Below are 19448 nucleotides of genomic sequence, written 5' to 3'. Positions count from 1 at the left end.
CAAAGAAATACCTGTGGGTGGACGATATCACCCACCGCAGATATGGAGGGAATGCTGTATAGTAAATTTGCTCCTGCCTGCCGATTACTAAGATGCTACGAACAGAAAAACGTGCGAAGGTTCCCTGGAATTCTTCATGAGCATGAGTTAGATTGATGCTGTGCACTTTCCGCAAAACAGATTCCTTCTTACAAACGTAGTCCACCGTGGACTGTCCGCGAAATTTATTATTGTGATTAGGATCCCGTTTATCTGGAGTTTTTCTTCACTGTCCTCGTAGGTGGTAAAATCTGCTGGTGTATGGGGTTTCCGTCTTCATTCTTGTAGGTTCCGTGCCACTGCGATTTGTTGTTGTCAAGGAATGTAGCATTTTGGATAGATTTTATAATCGATCTGATAATCGGGGCGCTCTATCACCAAAAACGAATCCTCAATCGTCCTATGACACCAAATGCTTATAGGAATGCCAGCTCCTTTTGCTGCTGATTCTAGAACGTTACCTGAGATACCTGCTGCAAAACGAAAAGTATCATTCTTAAACTATAATTCAGTGCCAACATTTCAAAGAGGCGTAATTGCTTTTGTAAACAATGGCTTTAGCAGCTGATTTCTCGTGAATAAAAGCCCACTCATGAAAATTAATGACATCAACAGGTAGAGGAATGTTTCATCTACCAGCTAGCATTGTAAATTTGGAGAAGTAAGCATTTATTTGTGAGAAATCAAGAGCTAAAGCCATTGTTTACAAAAGCAATTACGCCCCTTTGAAATGTTGTCACTGAATTATTTTCTTTATAACTATACTTCCCATGAGTGATCCTTAGTGAAAACAAGTCCGTTTTTCGATTGATTAACATTCAGCGCACACGGCGCGCAGCGAAGAAACTGGTATGTTTTGGTTATGATTTTTGTTGTCTCCTCGTTCTCACACGTCAACACTAAAGAGACGACATGTCAAAATTGGAACAATCGATTATTTGTCAAAGTCATAGGAAAAGTTATTCCAATCGAGCAGAAGACCTGTCAAATGGATAAGATGTCGCCTCTTTATCCAATTCAGTCTCTTTAGTCAACACCACTGCACGGCTTGCTATGTTATGACGTTTCAACACAGGTATGGTCTAGTGAATTTTTCGTCTCTTTCGTTTTCCCGCTGTTTTTATGGTTGATGGTGTGACGTCAGCTTTGTAAAGCAGCGGGAGAGTAACAGAAATGACAAATTCACTGGATCATACCTGTTTACATCTGATTGAGTAAGGTTAAACGACGAGGAGACGGTACGTCTTTCGCACTTTTATTTGGAAATAAAAAATAATGCTACCAAGATATTCAATTCATTTTTCAACCAAAATTATTTGTTGAGGTGCCGCGTTGCTATGCTTGGAAAATTCATTACGTAAATATAAAGTGAAATGAATGAATTTTGCAGTCCTTGTGACATGACAAGATGAACGTGAATTATTTCCGGGTTCATTCTCATAGAATCCAAATACGAATGAGTGTAGAAAGATTGCGTGAAATATAAAATGCACAGAAAGTGGAAGCAAAAATCATTAGTGCCACAACAGTTCATTGGGTAGAAATCATGGAAAGATGTATACTGAATTCCGTATTGACTCAGCTCTCGCTGCGTCAGCAAAATGAATTTGATTTTTTGCAACTCTGGTTGCAGCGCTGAAAACCAAGCGGAATTTAAGGAAACTGAACAGTACGTACCGGCTCAACAAACCGTACACAAACTTTTCGAGACGTTTGGTGTACCCTTTGTTGTAAGAATAGTAAACATTTATCAGTAATGCCATTAGTAGTGGATAAATAGTGGTTACTCGACAAACAAATTGAGCTGAGCAAAAGCTGAATAAGCCATTTTTCGACTGAAGAAGCAAATTTTTGCCTGAAGAAGCTTTTATTCAGCTTACAATTTTGTTGGGTAAAATTGATTTAAAAATTATTTGATGGTTAAAATAAAATATTGAAAAAGAAAATTTCCCGATTTAGTCAGCTTCCCGTTTTTGTCAACCTGAAATTTCAGATAGGGCTGACAAAAACGGGAAAGTACTGTATTTAAATTTCTTCCTTAGTAATTCCGATAAAAACTTCAAACCATTTGCGCGACCTCAAAGCCTTCATCAATGTTTACCATTTTTTGCACAGGGGCTATAAATCAAACTACAGGGTGGCCTCAAAGATAGCAAATCCTTTTTTATCTTTCAATAAATCACCCTACTGTCCACAGACAGAAGCCTTCTATGTGGCTGAGAAGAAGATATTCCCTGCGTGTTCATTTTCTAATTCCCTACTTACTGCGCTTTTTGGAAAATTACTCTAATTAAAAGTTGGCTTATTTACTTCAAAACATGTTTCTTGATAAATACGCGATGGTTTGACATTGATAGGTAGCTTTGTAACAAAATGGTAACGGAAACCGACATGTGTTGTACAACGGTTAAATTTATCGATAGTATTAGCGGGGAAACCCCTTAATACATCATACTCCATCCATTTAATCGTATAACGATGTTAACATTGATTTCAATTGCTGATTTAATTGAACGACAACAATTACCAAATCACCTCTAGCTTTAAATAAAATGTAGCAAATTTACATTAAATCAGTCATTTGACAGTTTCATCAAAAGCTAGATTGCAAACATCGTTAGTCCAGTGAATGTTATTTTCTTTAGGCGCTCCGATTTACAATTTGACACATAACTCAATTTCATCTGCACACCTTCCTATGTCTATAGTAATTAAACAACGACCTATTTTTTTTTTATTTTCCTGCCTGTGTCACTCGATATGATACTATCCCGAAATGCGAATGGTTATGGAACACAGTGGAATTGAAAACAAACATGTTCACGACACGGTCTAATTTAATCTGTCGTTAATTTGATTCCCAATCACCGGGTGAAAATCCAAAAACGTGTTTCCTACCCTTTGGCTGGGTGGGGAGGGAACTTTTCACCAGCTCAATATTGGTTGGTTTTTATTTTTGAAACGTGTGCAAAAATGTTTTCATAGTTGGTGCCCATGGGCTCTTTGAAGAATCAAACGTAGCCCAATACAATGTTGCATTGTCGCATCCGGAAAATCCATTCTCGCAAGCTAGTTCGATAATCTTGCACCTGTTCTGACTTTTTTGTTTGCGATGCAATATTGATGAAAGCTCGAGTAAGAAGAAAGTTTTGAGAACAAATCTAGATAGAGCTGGAATTAGGGCGTAACAGCTTTTGTAAACAATGACTTCTTTGGAAGAATTCTAGGAAAACAAGGCTCGCCCACACAAATCAAGGTCACCATCGATAGGGGAAGGCTTCCTCTATCTAATGCTTATGTTGGTTTGCGTGGGCGTATCTTGAAGTCCTAGAAATCGTCGAGAGAAGTCATTGTTTACAAAAGCTGTTACGCCCTAATTCCAGCTCTATCTAGAAATAGTCACTAATAGCGAATTCGTTTATTATTTGGGTTGGAACCAGTTCCAACCCAGTGCGAAACCGAACTTTTTGTCAGTGCGAACCTCAACCTGAGCTGGGTTTTAAAAACAAACGATCGAACTGACGTTTGTCAGAAAACAAGCAGGCCCAATCTTGATACCCGATCCAGGTTGGAACTGAATAATAAACGAATTCGCTATAACTGCATTCAAATCAACCCAATTTTTACTTTCAGTCCGTCCCACCAGAAACTGTGTACACATTGGAAGTCAGGTGGCAGCACTGTGTTGTTGAATGAAATGTTTCACATGCGCGCATGCGCTGCAACATTTCAATGGCGCGCATCAATTTTAGCACATGCTACAAATTGCACAAATCACCATTCCGTCCAAATTTGTTAATGGGAAAATAATTTGTTATGAAGCAGAAACACTTCAGCTTGCCAATTAAATCACTCGCTGTAGCTCACCTGCCCTGGCAGTACCGAGCGGAAAATGCTATCGTACAAAAGGATTTGCCTGTACTCTACGCTGCTGATGGTTATAGCATTCCATGTGGCACTTTGTGATCGATTCAGCTGGTTGTACAGTCTGGGATTGCAATTCTTGGTTCCACAAAGGAGAGGTAGCTAACTGCTTAACTTAATTTTGAAGCAACTGATTTCATTTGAACCGTCTAGATCCAGCTCCATACGCGCAAAGATGTCCTGCCAATGAAACTTTTCGTGTGATCGGAAAGCCCTGTGGAAAATCATGTGGAACCTACGGGCAGCAGTGCCCGATGAAGCAAATCAACCGATGTCAGTGTTTGGTGGGGTACGCCAGGAACCGATCTGGAGCCTGCATCCATCACTTGGATTGTGCTTTGAATTTGGATTTTGCGGAATTTTTGGATTTTATACGATAATGACCATGTTTAATGGGTGTTAAGAAAATGTATTATAATCGGTAACTGTGTTCAAACGGTTCAAACTTTATTTGAAATTATGATCAACATTAGGGTAACTAGGGGCAAGAAAAATGTTTGCTAAAAACATGCTTTATTAGTTGCTAGAGCTAGCTGCGCCGGTGGTGTGGTGGTAAGCGTGACTGCCTCTCACCCCAGCAGGCCTGGGTTCAATCCCAGTCGGCGCTGCCGGGATGTTCTGAGGCATAACATCTCTGATCACGCCTTCCTTCGGAAGGGAAGTAAAGCCGTTGGTCCCCGGTTCATGAGTTGATGGGTCGGTCGATAGGTAGGGTCCAGGTGTAGGAGCTGCCTTCCTGGCGTCGGTAGCATTGGTGCTCAGCACGGAAAACAAGATCGACGGAAAACAAATCCAAGGAAAATAAAAATAGTTGCTAGAACGCTTGTGTGCCAATTGTAATTACCCATTGGCGTAAATAAGGATATAGGGCAAGGGGGGGGGGGGGGGGCTGTCCCCTAGACCTAGAGCTCACCCACTCCAAAATGCTAAAATGGCAATTACACGGCGCTTATTAAGAATTTGTTTAACTGCCCGAGCAAAGTCGTTTAACAAACTGAAAGCAAATCGATATTAAAGTTTGCAGTAAAGTATAAAACTCATATTGATATCAATTGTCGCAACAGAAGTCTGATATCATATCGTGTCATAAATATTGTGTAATATTATTTGCCAAAAGGGACAAAGTTATCATTAATACAGTGACTGACATTACGCTGCATTTGTTTATTCTTGTGGCCATTAAAATTACATGAGATTTTCGACATGATTGAAATGCATCCTCTTGGATGTAATATTAAAATTTATTTTTTGCTGTTAAGAGGACCTGCGACATAGGTGTCACCGCTAGTGGTGGCAAACAAGGTAAATGGGTCGATTAGATTGAGTGTAGATTTGCCTCCTAGCTAAGACCTTTTCTATGAATCAATTCGCTATCTGGTTGGCGAGTCGGGCTGAAAGTCCGAAACGCCAAGGAGAATTTCCCTTCGCGGTTCTAGAGAGGGTGGCCTTGCCGTCGTCGACCGGCTTTGTCAGAAGAAAGCGCCTGTGCCTCAGAATCATATTCACAAACCGCTATACCAGCTTATCACCACCAATCCGCCATCGCACTATAGCTGACGTACGGTAAATAGACGTGCTAGTCCGCCCACCAATTCGCTGTAGTCACTGGTAGACTAGTCAGTGGTACCAACATATTTCCGAAAAGGTCAGCCTTGAATTATCCGCCATTGCCTGAATCGTTCCGGAATCACAGCGGGCGGTGGTACCGCCATCTTGCCGACAAGATCGGCTTTTCATTGTCCACCATCGACGGCATCGTCGGAACCGCAGCGAGCGCTCGCTGGACTGCAGTCGTCGTAGTCGTCATCGTCGCACTTTAAATGATCTTTATTTCTGGTATTTGTGTGGTATTACATGTATGAATTAACAAGTGACACAGATGCGTCTTTTCAACTTTAGTTCATTTGAAATTTTTAATTATTATTTAAAGTTTCTAGTCCTATCATGCCTGTTTTAAGAATGACCACCTTGGTGGGATTGGTTTGTTTTAAATTGGAAAAGGGAAACTACTTATAACTACTATTTACAACTACAACTAACCTACAACTACTATATGCACCTAACCTACTATATACAAATTGCTTATCAAAGCATGTTCTGATAAATTACATTTTTCTGCAAATTTAGTCTTAATTTCGTTTATTCTGGAATCTATTTTGGCAATGCCTGCCTCTTCGTGTAAATTTGTTATTCTAGTGTCGAAAGGACGATCGAGTATCATCCTAAGCACTCTGTTTTGTGCCACCTGGACTTTGTTCCTGTGAGTTTGAGCACTTGATTCCCACACCGGTGCAGCGTAGAAAATTGCAGGTGCTATGATTTGATTGTAGACAGCCAGTTTGTTAACCCTAGAGAGGCGGGATCTGCGAGAAATCAGCGGATACAAACACCTAACTAAGCTTGAACACTTAACTAACGTCTTTTCTATATGCGAGCGGAACAGGAGCTTCTCATCGAATACCATTCCAAGGTACGTAACTTTAGCAGACCACTCAACCCTTGTGCCATCCATGACTACTGTGCAAGAAGGTGCCGGTATCAGTTTGGGTGATTGTCTATGAAGGAACATGATAGTTTGGGTTTTGGAGGCATTGATTTTGATTTTCCAAGTTTTTGCATAGTCAGCAAAGGTGTCAAGGCATCGTTGTAGTTTGTTTGTAATTTCGCGAGGCATTCTGCCCTTGACTGATATCGCGGTATCATCTGCGAACAGGAAGAACACGCAATCGTCTCCGAGGGGAGGAATGTCAGAAGTATACAAGCTGTAGAGCAAGGGGCCCAACAAACTGCCTTGCGGAATGCCTGCCGGGATGGAAAATTTGTCGGAGAGACAACCATTCAACGATACCTTGAAAGACCTTTGCTGAAGGTAGTTACGGGTAATTTTGACCAAATGCAACGGTAAATTGTAGTTACAAAGCTTGTACATAAGTCCGTCATGCAAGACATTGTCAAACGCCTTTTCGACGTCTAGCAAGGCCATGGCTGTGGACTTGGATACAGCCTTCTTACTTCGAATGTTGTTCATCACCCGTACTAGCTGATGGGTGGTGGAGTGCCCCTTCCTGAACCCAAACTGTTCCGGTAGGAGAATATTGTTTTCCTCCACAAACTTGAGCAATCTATTGAGAATGAGTTTCTCGAACAATTTGCTCAGCGCTGAGAGGAGGCTAATCGGTCTGTAGCTTGACGGCAATGCTGGATCTTTACCGGGTTTGCGGATCGGTATTATTTTTGCTATCTTCCAGATGCTTGGAAAGTAGTGCAGCTCCAAGCATCTGTTGAAGATGGCAGTTAAAACTGCATAGACTTTCATGCTAAGCCTTTTTATGATTAGGTTAAATACGCCGTCAAAACCGGGGGCCTTCATATTCTTTGAATATTTCAGCGCTGAGCAAATCTGTTCTACCGTAATTCTATCCTCCGGAGGCACGGCACAAGGGGAGTAATCTACATTCTGGACGCATTGCGTCACCTGGTTTTCGAGCGGACTTTGGATAGTTGAGCCAAGCAAATGCGATGCAGCAATATGATTGCCAATCGCATTTGCTTTCTCTTGTGGGGTTATGAGCCGCTTGTCATCATTTCCGACTCTGAGAGGTGGGACGGGTTTGGGATGAGTTTTCAGCACCTTGGCTACCTTCCAGAATGGACGGGAGCGGTCATCCAGATTCTGGACAACACGCCCGAAACTTTCATTTCGGAGTGACTCCATTCTGGAAGCAATCTGCCTGTTCAGATCGGCCATTTCACGTTTCCTCGCTAGATCTCCAGTCCTCTGAAACTGGCGTCTACGCACATTTCTCAAGCGAATCAGTAATTGGGTGTGGGAATCAATGGCAACAAACTTACCCCTCACAGGAACTTGTCGAACACACGTCTCGTCAGCCACGGATATGGCCTGGTGGAGTCCTTCCAGTGCCCGGTCGATGTCCTCTACGGTGTCAAGCGGCGGATTTTCATCGATGTTTCTGTCGACCACATGTCCAAACTGCACCCAGTTGACATGGCTTTGAGCAGGTGCCTCGTGGGTGCCGACTTCAGCCACCACCGGTTGATGGTCGGAACTGAGATCGTTGATCGCCATCGGTTTGGATAGTCCAATGTTCGATAGAAAAAAGTCCAACGTGGAAGGGTTTCCCGCCGGAGAGATGAATGTCGGTTCATCAGGGAATTTCACTGTATACAGCCCATGCTGCGAGTGGTCGAAGAGCAGACGTCCGTTCTGATTCCGCTGATAGTTCCGCCATGCTTCGTGGCGGGCATTTAAATCGCCCCCAATGACGAATCGTGAGCTCGTGCGAGTGATGGTGGTCAGATCATGCTTGAATTGGATGCCTAATCCATTACTGGCAGCCAGTGCTGAGATTTGTCATTGTCATTGACAGACTTTTGCGCGATATTGACAAAATTGTTTTTCACATAGTCAATAATAGACTTGATCCTCAAAAAAATCTTTGTCAAAATCTCATTCATTTTTTCGTCAATGACAAAGATTCACCTGGTAACAGAAAGCGTAATTTCTTGCATTCTGAGACACATTATTGTTATCCAAGCGGTTCAGGACGTAGATGCTTATTCACTTTAATGGCTCCATGTAATTGTTTTGCTCAAGCCATTTAATTTCATTTCAAATTTAGCTAATAAACAAATCAGCAAATGTTCGTCACTGACAAAAATGCTACTGACAATTGACATGGTTTGCCTTGACGATGACTGTTAGCTCAAACGAGTGACCAAAGCAGAATTTTGAGTATCACCGTGTATTGTCGAAATTTTGCAGCACTGCTGGCAGCACACTGACGAGGGCAGTATACGGCGACGAACCGAACGTTTCCGGTTGGTGATTCCACCTCCACACTAAGGGCCTCGATGATAGAAGTGCGAATATGCGGCAGCGTGCAGAACTTGATTCCTTTCTTGATGATGATCGCAGGAGTCGATACGATCAAGCCGGATAACGTGGTGATCAGGCAACCAAAAACTGTTACCGGATTTAAGATGGGTCTCTGTTAGGAGGCCCACGTCGATACTATGCTTGCGGAGGAAGTCAGCAAGCTCGAGCCTTTTTGCTCTTACAGAGCATGCGTTCCATGTGACGACAGTTATCGGTTTAGACACCATACTGAATAATAAACTTAGCGAGCACTTGGATCTGTTCGGGCTTGCTGCGGCACTGACGAAGAGCGCTGGTCATGTCGACGAAAATCTTCATCAGCTCATCCGCAGAGAAGAGATCGGGATTGGCGTTTTGTGCTGGTGGTTGTCTCTAGAATCCAGGGGGGGATGGAGAGCTTTGTCCAGCTGAGGCACCAGATGTTTCTTGGCGGGGGCCGGATTGCACCCGTGGATTTGCTTGACCGTGTTGCGTAGCAGGAAGAGGCGGGAAATCCTCCAATCTGAATGCCGGCGTATTGTCCTTCTTTCGTCCTGGTTGATTTCTTGTGGACGCCTGCTTTCGGATCCGTTTGAAATCTTCGCGTTTGGGGCACTGTTTATCGGACCCTTGATGAGCGCCATTACAGTTGGCGCATTTGGCCGTTTCCGACTCGTCGACAACACACTCGGAGGAGATATGGTTTTGGGCGCATTTGCCACAGCGCGGCTTGACGAAGCAGTTTCGGGTGCCGTGCCCGAAATTCAGGCAACGTTGACACTGGGTGACGTCGTGACGGCCGCCACGGTATGGCTCCCATCGGACAATGATGGAGTTGATGGAGCGGATAGCCTTCAACGCATTGAGCGTCACCGTTCCCTTCTGGAAATGCACCAGGAAAAGACATTCCGGATGCCTCTTGACGTTCTCGTCCCTCCTTGTCATTCGGAAGACGGCAGTTGAGGCCAGCTTGTAGCATTCTTGATTTCCGCTTCAATCAACTTCGGGTCAAAATTCGATAGACCCCTGATGACGACCTTGAATGGTTTCTCGCCGGGAATGTCGTGGGTGAAAAATTCCACCTTGGTAGTCCTCAGGTGGGCAACGACCAAGTCATACTCCGCTTTCGTACGGAGCATAACCTTGGTGCCGACTCTGCCCAACTTGAATTCGGCTTTAACGCCCAGCAACGCCAGATCTGCGATGAGATCGTTAAGATGGGCATTTTTTACTACCAACGGAGGTAGTTTTACTTTTGCCGTGCTTGTGTCGGCAACGTCACCGAAATCTCCGACATCACTGCCGTTTGTCGCAGTGGCATCGTCGCGAGAAATCGTGCAACCGGACTGGCTCCGATTCTTCTTCCTTTTCTTGCTGCGCTTTCCTTTTGCAGCTGGCTGGGTATGCTCATCAATGACAAGAACAGCAAACCTGTTCGATGTGGGCACACCGGAGCTTCCTTCTCCATGGTTCTGGTCCTTCACCGGGCTTCGCGAGCGATGCTTTCCCATTTCGGGGCACACACACACACGCACAACTGACCACGACAGAGAGAGCGCGAACACTAGCTAAAAAACTTTCCGAACAACTCAAGAGAGCGAGCTCTAACCGAACTAAACTGCTTGACGTTCAAGCAGAGAATGTCGTCATCGTCGTCAAAGGTATGTTCCTGAATATCTACCACACCATAGTGCTATAGTGGTAGTTTAAAGAAATACAGTGTTTAAGGCTGTGAACCATTTGCCGAGTTAAATTTAACTCGTGGTTAAAAGTGACATTTCGAAAGTTATTTTCTATGTTCGAAAATCCCCGTGCTGTCGATCGACCGGTTTTCGAGCCACGGTTGTCAAAATTTAACTTCTTGTCTGTCAGAAATAACCATGCTCGGATAGCAGGGTTAATCGATAACTTTTCATCTGTCAAATTTTAACCAAAAGTTAAAATAATCCACCAAATGGTTCAGAGCCTAAGTTGATCCATGGTGCTCTGCTTCTGTAAAGCGAACCCCACACGTATCAATATATTGACGCGAAGGGGAATTATTGACAATAATATTGATGATGTGAATACAAAAATATTGTCAATACCGATGTATTGGCGTCAATATTGAATGTATTGACAATACGATTATTGTCAATAAAAGCAATCGTGTAGGGTCCACTTAAGGGCGTGAAAAATGTCCGAGTGTCAAAATTTAAGCTTCATTTTTTTTTGGTGATTGATTTTTTCACCGCGTTTTAGCCCGCAACAATGTGCCACTCGATAACATAGTTCTAGAAAAGAACTTTAGTGCAAACAAAGTACAATCGGGTGAAATGCAATTCAGGCTCTGAACCATTTGGCGATTTTTTTTTAACTTTTGGTTAAAATTTGACAGATGGAAAGTTATCGATGAACCCTGCTATCCGAGCATGGTTTTTTTTGACAGACAAGAAGTTAAATTTTGACAACCGTGGGTCGAAAACCGGTCGATCGATAGCACGGGGATTTTCGAACAAAGGAAATAACTTTCGAAATGTCACTTTTAACCACGAGTTAAATTTAACTCGGCAAATGGTTCACAGCCTCAAAGTGTTTTTATATCAGCATCATTTTCGTCAGAGCTGTTATCAGGCGATTGGCAAGCTAGCCCGATGATTCTGATTGGAAGCGGATTGTGCAAGAGTTTCTTTGGAGATCCGATGGAATGGTTTGATGTGTTGAGTGTGTAAGAAGATGCAACAGTCTATCAAGATTTTGCTTCACGGGCAAACCATCGTTCATTTGGTGAGTTCGTTCCTGTTTTATATAAACTTGTTGCGGTTACTACAACTCTCGCGTCACTTTTCAAATAGACCAATGTAACATATCCACCATTTTGAGAAAATCGAAATTGAAGTTCGACAGATTATTATTTTAACTGTTTAAAAACAATACATTTTGCAATACTATTTTTAATGTAGTCAGTAGACTGATGCAAAATTAGACTTTTTCGCTCCACAGTGCTTAAATGGTTTCAAATCGGGTCCTGATTAGTCTCCCAAAGATACAAATCATTTGGTTAGAAACAGACTTCGCACAAGCCATCTGAAAGTTTACATGTAAATTACTATGGGAAATCTCAACTTTTTGTTCATTGCCTTCTAGTCTTTTTCTATATTGAGCTGCGAAACAGTTCGATAGCAATTCTTATAGAAAATTTTCTCAGCTACAACTTTGCTGAAAATCATTTCTATGTAAAACGAGACGGGAAAAAGTTATTAATTATTTAAGAGATTGGTAAACTTATGACATCATCAAGCAGCTGCTCTGTAGGCAACACTGTATTTTGCAGTGTGACATAGTAGCCATGATTTGTGTGTCCTATTCAACGCCCTAGAAATACCAATGTTGCCTGCTGAGCAGTTGATTGAGCATGATCATAAGACATCAGCGCATTGAACCATTGATAATTTTCGATCCTTTAAATTTAATCAAAAAGTGGTATTCAGCAAAGTTGTAGCTGGAAAAATTTCCTACAAATACAGTTGAAAGCTTTTGAAGCAGATCGATATAGTGAATTATTAGATAGACATGAACAAAAATCTTATTTTTTCCATTGTAATTCCCATACAAACTTCAAATGGTTTGTGCCATCTCAGTTTTTCACCAAATGTGTTCAAATTTTGAGAAGTTAGTCAGGATCCGATGTGGAATCGTTTAAGTATTGTGGAGCGAAAATTTCAAATTTTGCATCACTCTAGTAGTCAGTGTATAATAACGTTGAAAATTCAGAAGAAACGGTAAAATCACAATTTTACTTTGAATTTCATGCTACAACATAGAAAAAAACACATAGGACGTTTCGACAAGTCGAGTTGTACATCGGACATGTTACATTGGACGATTTTTCTCAATGACATAATCAATGAGTGTTACATTGGACGTTTTGTCTACATCATACTAGATTCCCTTTCACAGATTTCAAAGTATAGTACCTAACTTTAGATTGGCCCCGCCTTTGGAAAATGAGCACCAATGATGTTAGGCAGTCCGAATGACCGAAGTAACAATCATGGATCCATTATTTCAAACTGTACATTGGACAATTTTTGATCAATGATTATCTTAAATAAATGAAAGTAAATTTGGATGGATGTTTTTGTATCAAATACAATGACAGAAGAGCAATAGTTTATATCGCTTAACTCGATTTGTTTACATTTGTTACATTAGTCTATTTGAAAAGTGACGCGAGAACTGTGTCTTAGACATCATTTCGAAGAGCCGCTATCGTGCTGTATTTTGATGAGAAATCAAACGTCGAACGCGCTATTGTCAAAGGTTGGAACGAGTGGGTATGGCCAAGTTCCAACATAGATTTGCCAATTGATTCATTCGGCAAGAAAGTTGTCCTAGCCCTTTTTTCTGGTTTTAGACGTTTGATGTTTTGTACTTGAAAGTTCATGTGCTCATGAATTACCTGAAGAATTTTTGAACTAGTTTGGAAATAACCCGGAAAAGTCTTGGAAGTGCCTTTGGTTCAACAGTAGTGCAGCAGAACAGTAAGAGTACAAAATTGAAACTGGTTGAGATCTTCCCTTGATTTTCATTTATGTGTTCTTATATTGTTTGATATATTTTCATTCTTTTACTCTCTACTGAAATCTAGTTCTCAAATGTTCGTGTTCAGCGTTGGAAAATTTTGCGAGGTTTTATGAAGCACACGAAAGGAAAAGTTCGCGAGTCATTATTACCGATGTCACTTCACGGTGATGTGAAAACTTGTCACTCACGGTGATGTGATTCCCATTTGATTTACATGGCAATCACTTCACCGTGAGTGACAACTGGTCACTTCACTTCGTTTTCACCGTGAAGTGACACCCGTAATAAGGACATTGTGAGTTTTAGCGAACTTTTCCTGTAGATTGATTTGAGACCCGGTTTTTTTCTCAAGGGAAGGTAGAACTAGGGTTCCTTCTTCCATTTCCTGTCTCCTACGACCTATGGAATAAATTCCATTTTTCTTTATTCAGAAAGCGAGTAATGGCGCAATAAGCATAAGTCATATGGGCTAGGACAAGAGTAAGTGCTTATGTCCGGACCACTAAAGGAAGATGGAGCATCCCTTAAAATTTTTAGACGAGATGCTCCCAACGACCAATAATTTATAAATAACAATACAGCGGAAAGTACGGTACGAGATGTCCACGTTTCATCCATTTATTGGATTCTGAAGCATCGTGTTTTAATCTTTGATTTTTACAGGCCCGATGTTTCTTAATCACCTTGCCCCTTAAATGCTGCACAGTAGGCCTGGCCGTTTTGTTATATTTTGCGCATCTCTGATGTTCAAAATATACCAAATAGACAAGAAAAAGGATGGAGGTAATATTTATCATTTTCCAGGATGCTTTCATGAGCTGGCTGTGTTGGTGTTAGATTAGATTAGATTAGATTAGATACAGTGTTAAAGTTGATCCACTCTGTGTTTTAGTTAATTTTAAAGCTTGAGTGCCTTTTATTCCGCGTAGCCCCTCCAGTTTGCTCAGGAGTATCGTGTTGCTTAGTTGTTGTCGAGCAGAACTTTAGTTTCAAAATCCAGCCGGAACAAAGGCTGGAAGAAGTGAATGGAAAGATCTTCCATCATCGAAAAGCTGAAAATAAACTGAAAACCTGAAAAAAGTGAATCATTATAATATAAGTCCAAAGATTGTCCATCATCGAAGGGCTGAAAATAAATGTAAATCAATAAATCCAGCCTGAGCGAAGGCAGAATTAAGTGAATCTAAAAGTGTTCCATAATCGAAGAGCTGAAAATAATCTTAAATAATTTAAATCAATAAATTCAGTGACAGTTTTGTAACATCTGTGTCAAAAAATGTTGTACTGTTAGTTCTAGAGCTACACGTTAATTTGATATGATTAACCATTCTTCCATATAATTTTGCACTATCTCCCGGCCGACATTTGCATTGCCAATCCCAATCACACACTCCGATCAATGAGATACAGAGAGAGGTGAACCAGATCGTGAAATATGGTTGTATTAGTAATTCAAAAAATCAACGTAAACGCAATTAGTGACGTCACTAATTGCATGTATCGTACAGGGGTTTTACTCACACAACTTAACCGACTGCTTCACCTCGGTAATCCAGCTCATTGCACTCCGATCAGCTAATCTTAAAAACTGCATGAATGTGTGGCTCAATAAACGAATAAAAGTTCACGCACGGTCGAAGCCATACAGGGTAACAAAGGAATAGCGAGAGCACACCAAGCAACATTGCATGTGCAACGCTATCGAGAACAAAATAATTACCAAAACCAATCTTGGGACAACATTTTTCTTAGTATGCCGTTTGTGTGCCGCTGGTGTGCCGGCAATGTCGGGCATAGAGCAAGCTGCGATCTTTAAAAAAAAGAATATTATGGTATATTTGGCAACCCGGTATTTCTGACAGCTGGAATGTTTAGGTTTGCAATCCCAATGACCTCGAAAATGTCGAATATCGTGCTCGATAAGGATTCCTTCTACCGACGAATAAAACGCCTCTACGCCAACTGGAAGGAGCCACAGTTTTCCAATGATGATTCGCTGCAGAAGGTGGATTGCATTTGACGGCGGTCGGCGTAGACGAGGAAACCATCTACAGCAAATCAAACTCGCTACAGACCTGACTGCTGTGATACGAGCTGACCGATACGATTACGATGCGAGAAGTCAATCTTTTTCCTGACCAGCAAGAAGAAGATCGACTTCCTGAAGACGATGGGGACGGTGAGCAGGCCATTCCGTCGGTGAAGCTGTTGGTTCGCGATAAGAACGACAAAGACAAGGCCAATTTTGAAAAGCTGCTGGAGGCGATCAAGGGATCCAAGGATAGCAAAACGTTAGGCGTCTTCTCCACGGAAAATTTCCCGGGTGAATTCTGTGAATCGTGGCGAGCCTTCTTCTAGGATAAGAGCTTCGACACGGTTGACATCAGCGTCCCAATCGCGTACAGCATGTGCTCCAAGGAGGACTCCGTGGTTATCACCATCAGACGGTAGACGTATTCAACTAGTACCTCAAGGATCACATAATGGAGATTATGTGATGGATGCTGATAAGAAAGTAAAACATGCCAAACTGTCGGAGGGTGTCGAGCAGTCTCCGATGGACAAAAGGTACGTCTCCGGTATGGATACCAACTACCGTGGAGGCACCATATTTGACGCGGTTCCTTACTTGACGCATTCGATCATTTTAGACTATTTTCCATTAATATTTTTGAAATTTTAACGTTGCAAATATTAGTTCCGGTGTTCTAAGGATGTTAGTGTAACAAAGCTTTTAAAAATATCTCGCCAAAATCGAAATGCGATTAAAAAATAGGTAAGTGCGTCACTTTTAGGATCGGCGTCAAATATGGTGCTGGCACGGTAGTTGGACATGTGCTACCCGGCGATTATTCAGTCGGGTGTCAATTACAGGTTAAGGTTCAGTGCATTCAGCGACAAGAACTACCTGCACTTTGAAACGATCATCTGTGCTCTTGGTGCTATTTACAAGTCTTACTACTTCAATGTCGTCCGAATGTTGCTGGTCAATCCGACGCAGACAATTCAGAAGCGCTACACCTTTCTGCTCAATCTGGAAGTGGAACTGCTGCAAGTGATGATTCCGTGCAGGAAGCTCTCGGATGGTTTCGACGTCGGAATGGTTTATGCCAAGAAGGAGGATCCCAAGCTAAGACGTTCGGTTTTACTATCGGGTTGGAGTTTTGGGAGAATTAGATCGTAGTACCTTAACCAGTTCGGTTTAAAAATAGTAAGCTAATTAGGTTGAGTTGAAGCAATTAATTTTCCATGTGATTGTGCCGTGAAAATTAGTTCGGTATTGTTCATCTCGTATAAGATGACACATATCGGAAAATAAAACTACTCTTTTACTTAATTATAATTTAAACCGAAATCTCAATTCAAATTTACATACGTCGCATCGGTGGTAAGGCCACAGTTGTTACCCTGCACCGCCATCAAAGCATATCCATCGTTGGCCCAATAGTTGGACTAGGAGTTCTTGATTAGCCAGTAATCTTCTCATTTGAGTTATCTGTATCCAACCGATACCACTGCAGATCCAATCCATCCAAATTGTTCTTGTCTTCCGGTTCACACTAAAAAAGTTTTCACTTAGTTTCTATTAGAAACGCATATAATATGTTTCCAATAACAAAAATAATTATTGTTATCTGAATGTCACATTGCATAAGAAATTCGATTTGAGAAATCATATAGATTTCATTGGACACATGAAAGTTATGTGAAATTCACATGGATATTTGCTACTGGTTATGTGATTTATATTATGAGTGTACACAGCAAAACATTAATTTTGATATCACATCAATCGTGTCAAATATATGGTGTAATATTACTTGCCAAAAAGGACAAAATTATCATTAATACAGTGCATGAACTGACATTACGCTGCGTTTACTGCATTTGTTTATGTTTGAGGCCATAAAAATTATATGAGATTTTCAACATGATTGAAGTGCATCCTCTTGGATGTAATGATAAAATTTATTTTTTGTTGTGTAGTACACTCCATTTGCGTAGTAGGTGAAATACTTGCGACCGGAATCGACAGAAATCGACAGCCCTCGGAAGCCTACATTTCGAATTTAAATGTGAACCGAGAAGTAAATTGCTCGTCTGAGTTCCTCTAGTATATTCAATTGGAGTTTGTTTCTGAAATTCACAGTCAAACAGCACGTAATGTTGTGAACAACTTCAATGACAGCTGTCCACCAGTGCTCCCATTTTATTTAATGAACAATCTAATGCCTACGTGATTGTGCCGAAGGTGTGCCGGTGGTTTGCCCAAGCTGTGCCGAATCTGCTTTCGGAACACTGTGCTGAGTGACTTACCCCTTGACCAGAACTCATTCAATCAGACCAAATTATGGCGTACAGGATATTAAACCAACAAAAGCTGACCACCGATCCACAACAACACTGCCGAAAAAAACCCGATCACTGAAATAAACTTAGGTAGTGATGAAACGTCACTAGAACTATTCCAAAGCCGCAGACAGTATTTGAGCAAAGTCAAGCGCACACTTTTTGCCTGTAGATTTCAAGACATTAATTGCCCTTCGCTTATTTTCAACTTCTATTCAATTTTCATACTGCCGTACTCTAACGGAACCTTCTACCTACTCTCTTCTAAGACCATTCTCTAGCTAATAAATTATAACACTTAAGCTTCATGTTAGATAGCATTTCCGACCAACTCTAATTTAATTAAGCTATGACGCGCCAGGACCGGAGCTAACACATAACACAACCATATCGATTGGCTCTTCGAACAGCACTCTATAGGACTGATACGCGATTCTAGGTAATGTAGATAAAGAATGTTGTGTGATTAGAAAACTTTACTTGGTAATTTTTCGCACGGATTCATTGAAACAAAGTATAACAAGATCAAAACGGACAGAAAGGAACGAACTCACCAAGTCTGGTTAAATGAAATTGCTGCATACAGTTCAGTGGTACCATGGAGGTAACTCTAAGACCAGAAGGTCCCGAAAAAACGTGATCAACTTTTCGGCTCAGCTCTGGTACTCTGTTCGGTCCCAAGAAACATAAGATAATCCATGAACCCCTCATTTTATCTGTCAAACTTTCATAGCGAATCAAAGCAAACATTGTTTAGTTCTAGAATATTGACTGGAATGGGGTACAGTAATCGATTTACTTGGGACCGATAGGCTTGTGTTGAACACCCTAATAGCTCAGGATTACTTAACCATCACGACAAAACGGTTATTTTCAGGACCACCATATATTATTGTTGTTTAAGAATTATTGTTCATTGAACTTTCACTCGCCTTGCTGCCAGTCACATCACCCCCAAAACTCTTTGATAATGTACCCAGGAACCAAACGTTTATGGTCAAATGCGTAACAGTATTAAACTGATACATAAAAATTCTCGCAATGGCTGAATACCACATGACCTTGTCAATTAACCAGAAACACTTCGCATTAAGGTAAGGTTTTCTCCAGGACGCTAGAAAAAAAAAAAGACAAAAAGTGCTCGAATTTATATGATTGATCGCGAATGGAAAAATGTAGCAAGAAATTCCTCCAATCAATTTGTCTGTATTAACTTGGCTCTGTAAAGTTCATTCGATTGAGCCTGTACAAATAAAGTAATTAAAAAAAATTGTCTTTATTATCTATTGAATAAACGAAAAATTCCGTGCGTATTGTACACGAAAATGCGCGATTTTGTCATCAGAAAACGAGGCGTTTCCGTGATGACAAAAAGTTGCCTCCCTAACACAGTCGTCGAATATTGATACCGAGCACAAATCCTACGTCAAATCTACGGTCGTGTCTTGGACTTTAAATGATGGTCATTTCTTGTATTTGTGCGGTTTACATATTTGAATTTTCAAGTGACACAAACGACTTTTCGTCTCTAGTTAATTAGAATTTGTCCCATCAGGCCTGTTTAGAGCATTCCCACCTTGCTGGGAGTGTGTCTTGGATACAATCTCTTTCTTTTTAAATTGATTGAAGGAAACTTTTTCTAGGTCTGAGAATTTTGTCCAGGGTTTGTTTGCCCAGTATGCAGTCCCATGCC

The 19448-nt window shown here is 41.3% G+C and overlaps 1 protein-coding gene across 1 annotated transcript in view; it reads right to left on the bottom strand.

The window, feature by feature from the left end:
* The window catches only part of LOC135711377 (nuclear pore complex protein Nup88-like), a 489612-nt gene that overhangs the window by 215679 nt on the left and 254485 nt on the right, over nt 1–19448 (bottom strand). The window lies entirely within an intron of this gene.

Source organism: Ochlerotatus camptorhynchus, unplaced genomic scaffold (genome assembly GCF_037179485.1).
Source record: "Ochlerotatus camptorhynchus isolate MF236.1 unplaced genomic scaffold, CSIRO-AGI_Acam_v1.1 ptg000432l, whole genome shotgun sequence".
In the NCBI taxonomy this organism is placed as follows: domain Eukaryota; kingdom Metazoa; phylum Arthropoda; class Insecta; order Diptera; family Culicidae; genus Ochlerotatus; species Ochlerotatus camptorhynchus.
Note: the sequence above shows the minus strand (reverse complement) of the source record. Positions and strands in the feature narration are given on the sequence as shown.